The sequence below is a fragment of the Arvicola amphibius genome, chromosome 3, assembly GCF_903992535.2.
Source record: "Arvicola amphibius chromosome 3, mArvAmp1.2, whole genome shotgun sequence".
In the NCBI taxonomy this organism is placed as follows: domain Eukaryota; kingdom Metazoa; phylum Chordata; class Mammalia; order Rodentia; family Cricetidae; genus Arvicola; species Arvicola amphibius.
Window position 1 is genome coordinate 107424658 of NC_052049.1, and position 7412 is coordinate 107432069.

At 34.3% G+C, this 7412-nt stretch overlaps 1 pseudogene; it reads right to left on the bottom strand.

Annotated features, from left to right (window-relative positions):
* Positions 1 to 241: 241 nt before the first annotated feature.
* Positions 242 to 1200, bottom strand: LOC119809352 (annotated as a pseudogene).
* Between the last annotated feature and the right edge of the window lie 6212 nt (positions 1201 to 7412).

Sequence of the window (7412 nt, forward strand, 5' to 3'; positions counted from 1 at the left end):
ATCTATATGTATACATAATTCTAGTCATTTTGGGAATATAAATTCCTGACATCCTTTGGTTTATGTTTTTTATGTAAAACAGGACAGATAATATGTACATAGAAAATTGAATTTGAATTGTCAACTAAAAATTATCAAAGTATCCTAGCAAATGAGTAATAATTATCACAACTAAAATAAAATTAGTAATATCAACTGAAACTATGTAACTGTGGAAAATGTTTCTCTAATAAATAATCCCTCACATTAATTCTGAGACATGACATTTTTTCTTTGAAGTATTTTCTTCAAGGCAACACTGACATCCTTATTCCTCAGGCTGTAAATCAATGGGTTCAGCATGGGAACAACAGTAGTATAAAACACGGATGACACTTTCCCTTGGTCCATCGAACTCACTGAAGATGGCTGCAAGTACGTGAATGCAGCAGAACCAAAGTAGAGAACAACAGCAGAGATGTGAGAGCTGCAGGTGCTGAAGGCTTTGGACCTGCCTTCTGTGGACTTAATCCTGAGGATGCTGGCAATGATGGAGATGTAGGAAGCAATAATGGTAAGAGGTGGGACAAAGATGTTCACTATACTAAATATTAGAATCAACAATTCATTAATATAGGTATTAGAGCATGAAAGCTTCAAGAGTGGAAGAAGATCACAGAAATAGTGGTTGATCACATCTAATTTGCAGAACCAAATCCGTATCATGAAGCCTGTGTTAATTGATGCATTGAACACACTAAAAATATACACTCCTAAAATCAGGGAACTATAAATCTGATAAGACATGATTACAGTGTAAAGCAGGGGTCTACAGATGGCCACATAGCGGTCATATGCCATTACAGCTAATGTGTAACACTCTGCAATGCCAAAAATGATAAAGAAATAGAGCTGAATCATACACCCAGGATAGGAGATGAGATTCTTCTCTGTCAAAAAGCCCACCAGCATTTTAGGGGTGACAACTGTGGACTGACAGAAGTCAATGAAGGACAGACTGCTGAGGAAATAGTACATGGGGTTGCGCAGGTGGGAACTGAGTACAATCAGGGTGATCATGCCCAGATTCCCTGCTACAGTGACCACATAGATTCCAGAGAAGAGGAGGAAGAGGGGTATCTGGAGTTCTGGTTTCTTTGAGAGCCCAGCCAAGAAGAACTCAGTCACTGTGCAATGGTTTCCTGCTGCCATGTTCTTCATCCAGATCCTGAAGGAGTAAAAGAATTGCTTACGCCAGGTAGTGGTAGCTCAAGTCTGTGATGCAATTACTAGGAAGGCAGTAGCAGGCAGATTTCTGTAAGTTCAAGGGCAGCCTGGTCAGCCGAGCTAGTTCTAGGAAAGGCCAGGTTACAAAAGTAAATACTGTCCCAAATAACATATATGTGTTTGTATATGTATCTATGTATAGGTGCTGTGTGTTTATATTTTTAGATGTATATATATATATATATATGTATACATGTATACAAAATATATAGAGAGAGATAGAGTGAAGTTAAAGTTGTCAGAGTGACTTTATTATTATTTACAAAATGCATGTAAAATTGTTTCTGCCTTAAAATATTTTGCTCACTATATAATTACATTAATGGATCATTTAGAGAAGTAAAATTTATCTTTTATTAATTTTAAACTTATCCTTAAAAATAAGGATATTTTTATGTGAAAATATGAATGTCTTTTATATAAAATATCACTCTGTTCAAGCTTTGATAACTTTTGTGATTTCAAAGAAATGTTCATAATCTGAGGATTAGAATGGGTATCAGTGAGGAAAAGTGATAGACTTGCTTGAGGAAGCAATTTTCCCTAAATAAAGAATCATCAAAAATCTAATTTCTCCAGAGGGTTGATGGGTCTCTTTTTAAAAAAAAAAAATTGTCATTGTTTTTCTAATTCCTAAGAGACATAAGGTACTTAAATTTCCAAATGTGAAGGGTAAATGACATCTGGAGCAACCATTACTCCTAAGATTACATACTAGATGCATGGTGCTCCTAGGATTATGTACTAGATGCATGGTGCTCCTAGGATTATGTACTAGATGCACGGTGCTCCTAGGACTATGTACTAGATGCATGGTGCTCCATTAGGAAGAGGTTTCTGTTTGTGACCCAGTTCTTGAGAGTGACAGAGTCGGTCAGCAGTGGTTAAATAGTGAGGCCATAGAGACAAAGTGCGCGTGCTCACTCCCAGTCACTTACCAACATAACCCTTGGCTAGTACAATGCATTCTTGTTACTTACCATATAAAGAAATAAGTAATACTGTCATATTGTCACCCAAAAATATTTGCAATATAATTCTGCATTATTATATAATACTGGCACTTCATCAAACAAAAAAACCTGCTTTTCTACATATTAAAATTAGAGAAGCAGTCTCAGCTCAGTTCATATTTTTCCCTCTATTTCTCATGAACTAAGAAAGACTGCAATGTAGAAACTCAAACATTAAGAGAACATACAATGATTATCCTCTATCATATTGAATTGTGAAAAAATTCATCACTGTTTCCACAAAATGAAACTCTAACTGAATTAGAGTTTAGTTAAAAGGCCAAAAGTTGAAATGTATTTAAAATCTAGACATTTAACTCATGCATAGATAACCACACAAGTCTCATGAAAGTTCACACGTTTAAGTAGAAAGATAACATAGAAGGTCCTTAAGAGAATATTGAGGAAAGACTTGGCAGCCCTGGAAGATTTCAACTTCAAGATTTCTTATAACCTCACATAAAATTAAAGAAAAGGCAAAACATACAATGATGCTGATCATAAAATGGGACAAAAATATTAGAGCCAAAATAAAGGAGATGATCTGAGAAATTCTTTCTTGTTGTAATGATTCAGCGAAACTATGACTTCACAGTGAGAGTGGCTGCTTCAATGGCCCACATAAGACTGAGCCTGTTAACAGTTCCTCACAGAATTGGGAGGGGTGGGGAAGATCTGACGCTTCCCCTCCCACTGGTCTTTGGGTGTTACTCATTGATTCTAGAATGAGGTAAACAATTATGTACTTACCAACATGGCCCTCATCCTCCAATGGGCAGTTCTAAATTTATAATCACGAAACTGACCTGGTTAAGAGGAACAGGTCACAAAACACAGGGAAAATGTTAGAAATATGGTGTGTTGGGGGATATGGGACATAAGATGTGTGAGTGATAATAATCAGAGTGTGTGTGTGTGTGTGTGTGTGTGTGTTAGTGTGTGTGTGTGTGATTTATTTTAAACAGTGATTTGTCTTTTCAGTAAAGCATGATTTTTTTCTCAGATTTCACATTCTAGAATTCCAGAGCTGTATAATTTGTTTCAATTCTATTTCTAGAAATATTGGCTGTTAACATTATGTTAACTAGCCACATTCTATACTCAGGTGTATTAAATAAGCCAGTGCCATTACCTCCTCTATTATTATTGTATTTCGAATTTATGTTATATAGTACATAAACTGGTAGCTAATATAACCATTAAAATATTCACAAAACTTTTTATTTTTTCTTAAAATTTATTGACTACAGATATCTTAACCCGATGCCAAACATCATGAATATAAGGCACTTTGGGTAGCATGTAGAGATCTGAATTACCTAAAAATAGGAATAAAATTGTAACAGAATAAAAATATCAAAATATTTGAGTATTTGGGAGCTATTAGATTAAGTAAAATCAGGTTAGTGCCATGTTTCAAAGACAGATTCTGACACCTTTCTTCCCCTCACCTTATTCTTGTCTCTTTTCATGACCTTGGGTCATTGCAGCACTAAAAGATATAGTAATGCCTAAACAGCTTTAAAAACTTCACAACCAAAATCTGTCATATTAGCAAATATTTCTTAGAATTGGCTCCAAATATGAGATAAGATTTAAAGGTAAAATAAAACAGTGAAGAAAAGGCAATAAAATTTGCAATCGATTCTTTATTATTGGAAACTGAAAGGCTTACAGTACAAAAACGTACAAATATTTTCAGTATTGCTATACAATAAGAAATTTTGAGTTAATTCACAAAGCTTTGTGAAGAAAAGTTTTAACTTATAAAACTTTGAATGGCATCACCTCTATTCAGTTAAAAAATATGATAATTATTTTTATATTTTTAAAATTCATAAATACATCTACTACCTATTTATTCCAATGTCTATAGTTTCAATAGGTTCTTTAAAGTTTATTTTGCTTACAAAACACTTTATGGTTTCCAGTGATCAGCAGGATGATCATAAAACGCAAAACATGTTCTATTTAATCATACTAGTTCCCAATTAGTAATCTAACCAAAGATGGTTTAGTGGGCCTATAAATTCCGTAATGTAAGAGTGAAGGTCTAATCTTATTATTGAACTTAATTGCTTGAAATAAAGTCAGCTTAGTAGGAATCACAGATTAAGGGGGTTTAATATGGTCTAACACTATAAAAGTTTTTTCTCTTTGGAGTTAAACTTGAGCCAAATATCACTCATTTCCCAGGGTAAGGATTACTTATTGTGGCAAGGATGCCTTCTAAGTTACTAAAAAGACAAAAAGTACCATTTAAATGTATTCACAGACGAAGAAAATTCTTTAAAATTTGATGATTAAGGTAAGAATTTATAAATTATGGTTGAAAACATTTCTTCATGTCTGAGATAAATTATTTGATGAAACCCATATGAAAACATCATGGCATAAATCCTTACTAGATCAGGAAAGTCCACACATCCCTAGATAATGCATAAGGAAATTGACATCTGAGACATCATTTGTAAATAAGCAGTGGCTAGACTGTTACAATAATTCAAATAAGATGTGCAATACACATTCCTTTTCAAAGGCATGCAATCAGAACATCAGGAAAGATTCAGGACATGCTGAGCTACTGAGTTTTTTTTTTCTTTATGATGGTGTCCTTTAATCCTGTTGGTTACCATCAGAAACAGCAGCCCTCTTCTACTCATCCCATTATTCTCTACTGATAGTGCCATTTTCTGTGTGTTCTAGAAGTTGGAAGCACTGTACATGAATGCATAGCCTCTGTGTGGTAAAATTAATGGTAAATACCCCCTTTTAAAGAGGGATGTTGACAGAATAAAAATCATCTGAAAAATACTTTTTCCTAATTAATGGGGTGATTCCTTTGGACTTAATATATCCTAAAGGAAACTAAAGGAAAGAGTTTCATTTAGTGCATGGCATCTAAGTTATTTAAGTACACAAATATTAATTGAAGTAAAAAAACTGGAAACTTATTCCTACGTATAAAATCTGTTTAGTTAGGATTGCAGATGGACTATTCCAGTTTGTCGACCCAATTTTCTGGTAAAGAGTGACTTCTTTCTAAATCTCATTTAAAACAGAAGGAATCATACAACAATTTTCAATTAATCATCACTTACTGGACCATCCTACTAAATATTAGAAAATTCTATTCTAAGCAGCACATTATTGTACTGTGAACCACAGTAGATGCAGGTGTCTGGCTAAACTATGTACCTTCAGGACTGAAAGTAATTGGTACATCCTATAAGCTTTAAAATTTACTCCATGAATAATTCAATAAATGAATCTAGTAAGTAGTATATTCCTACTTTTCATTGTGACTCCTGTAAACTTTGACTCATCTTCCTTCTCTCCAGCAGTCTCAGCACCAAGTTTAACTTCCCACTTGGAAAAATCAGTAATGCAGATGTGCTAAGCATTCTGCAGTCATTAGTACTGAGAGACCAGGGCCTATTTTTGAAGTTGAGCTCATGATAGGTTAACATCCCAAAGTTCTAAGTCAGCTCTGGAGTTACCAGGGGGCTCACCTTTCACAGTCATTCAAGCAGTTCTGCCTCTAACACTCTGACTATGTACCCTGGACTTATATATGCCAAGTCCAAATAACATGATAGCACAGTCTCCATGGATTTCCAGCTCTCAGGGAGCAAACCTTTAAAAGGCAGCAAATATCATTTTCCAGCTGCTTAGTCCTATTTTTTCATCAAAAATTTATATTGATGATAAAGATTTATTTAGAGATACCATCTGAATTAAAACCAATATTTTGTCAAATGGAATTGCTTTGAGTTTCTCTGATTTTAATATGAGGATGATTGTTGGCTTTCTGTACATTGCTTTCATTATGTTTAGATATGTACCTTGAATCCCTGACCAGTCCACGACCTTTATCATGAAAGGGTCTTGGATTTTGTTGAATGCTTTTTCAGCATCTAATGATTTATATTTATATTTATATGGTGGATTACATTGATAGATTTTTGTCTGTTGAATCATCAATGTATCTCTAGGATGAAGTCGACTTGATCATGGTGGATAATTTTTTGGATGTGCTTTTGGATTCATTTTGCCAGTAACTTACTGAGTATTTTTGCATCAGTGCTGAAGAATATTGGTCTGTAATTCTCTTTGCTAGTTGTGTTTTTTTGTGTAGTTTCAGTATCAGGGTAACTGTAGCTTCATAAAAAGAGTTTGGCATTGTTCCTTCTGTTTCTATTATGTGGAACATTTTGAGGAGCATAGGTATTCTTTGAAGTTCTGGTAGAATTCTACACTGAAACCATCCGACCCTGGACTGTTTTTGGTTGGGAAGCTTTTGATGACTGCTTTCATTTCTTTGAATGTTATAGGTCTATTCAAATTGTTCACCTGGTCTTGATTTAATTTTGGTACACTCTACCTATCAGGAAAATTGTCCATTTCTTTTATATTTTCTAATTTTGTGGAGTACAAGTTTTGTAGTATGACCTAATGATTCTCCATATTTCCTTGGTGTCTGTTGTTATGTCCCCCTTTTCATTTCTGATTTTGTTAATTTGAATGTTCTGTCTCTGCCTTTTGATTATTTTAGATAAGGGTTTATCTATCTTGTTGATTTTTTCAAAGAACCAGCTCTTTGATTCATTGATTCTTTGTATTGTTCTTTGTTTCTATTTTTATTGATTTCAGCCTGCAATTTAATTATTTTCTGTCATGTACTCCTCCTGAGTGAGTCTGCTTTTTTTTGTTCTAGATCTTTCATGTGTTCTCTTAAGTCAGTAGTGTAAGGTTTCTCCACTTTCTTTATGTAGGCATTTAGTGCTATGAACTTTCCTCTTAGCACTGCTTTCATAGTGTTCCATAGGTCTGGGTACATTGTGCCTTCATTTTTGTTGAATTCTAGGAAGTCGTTAATTTCATTCTTTATTTTTCCTTGATTCAAAGGTGATTCAATTGAGCACTGTTCAATTTCCACGAGTTTCTATTCTTTCTTCAATTAGTGTTGTTTTTAAATTCTAACTTTAATCCATGCTTATCTGATAAGATATAGGGGGTTCTTCCAATTTTTTGTGTCTGTTGAGGTTTTCTTTGTTGCAAAGGATGTGGTCAATTTCAGAGAAGGTTCCATGAGGTGCTGAGATGAAGGGGGTTTTTTGTGTGTGTTTGGGT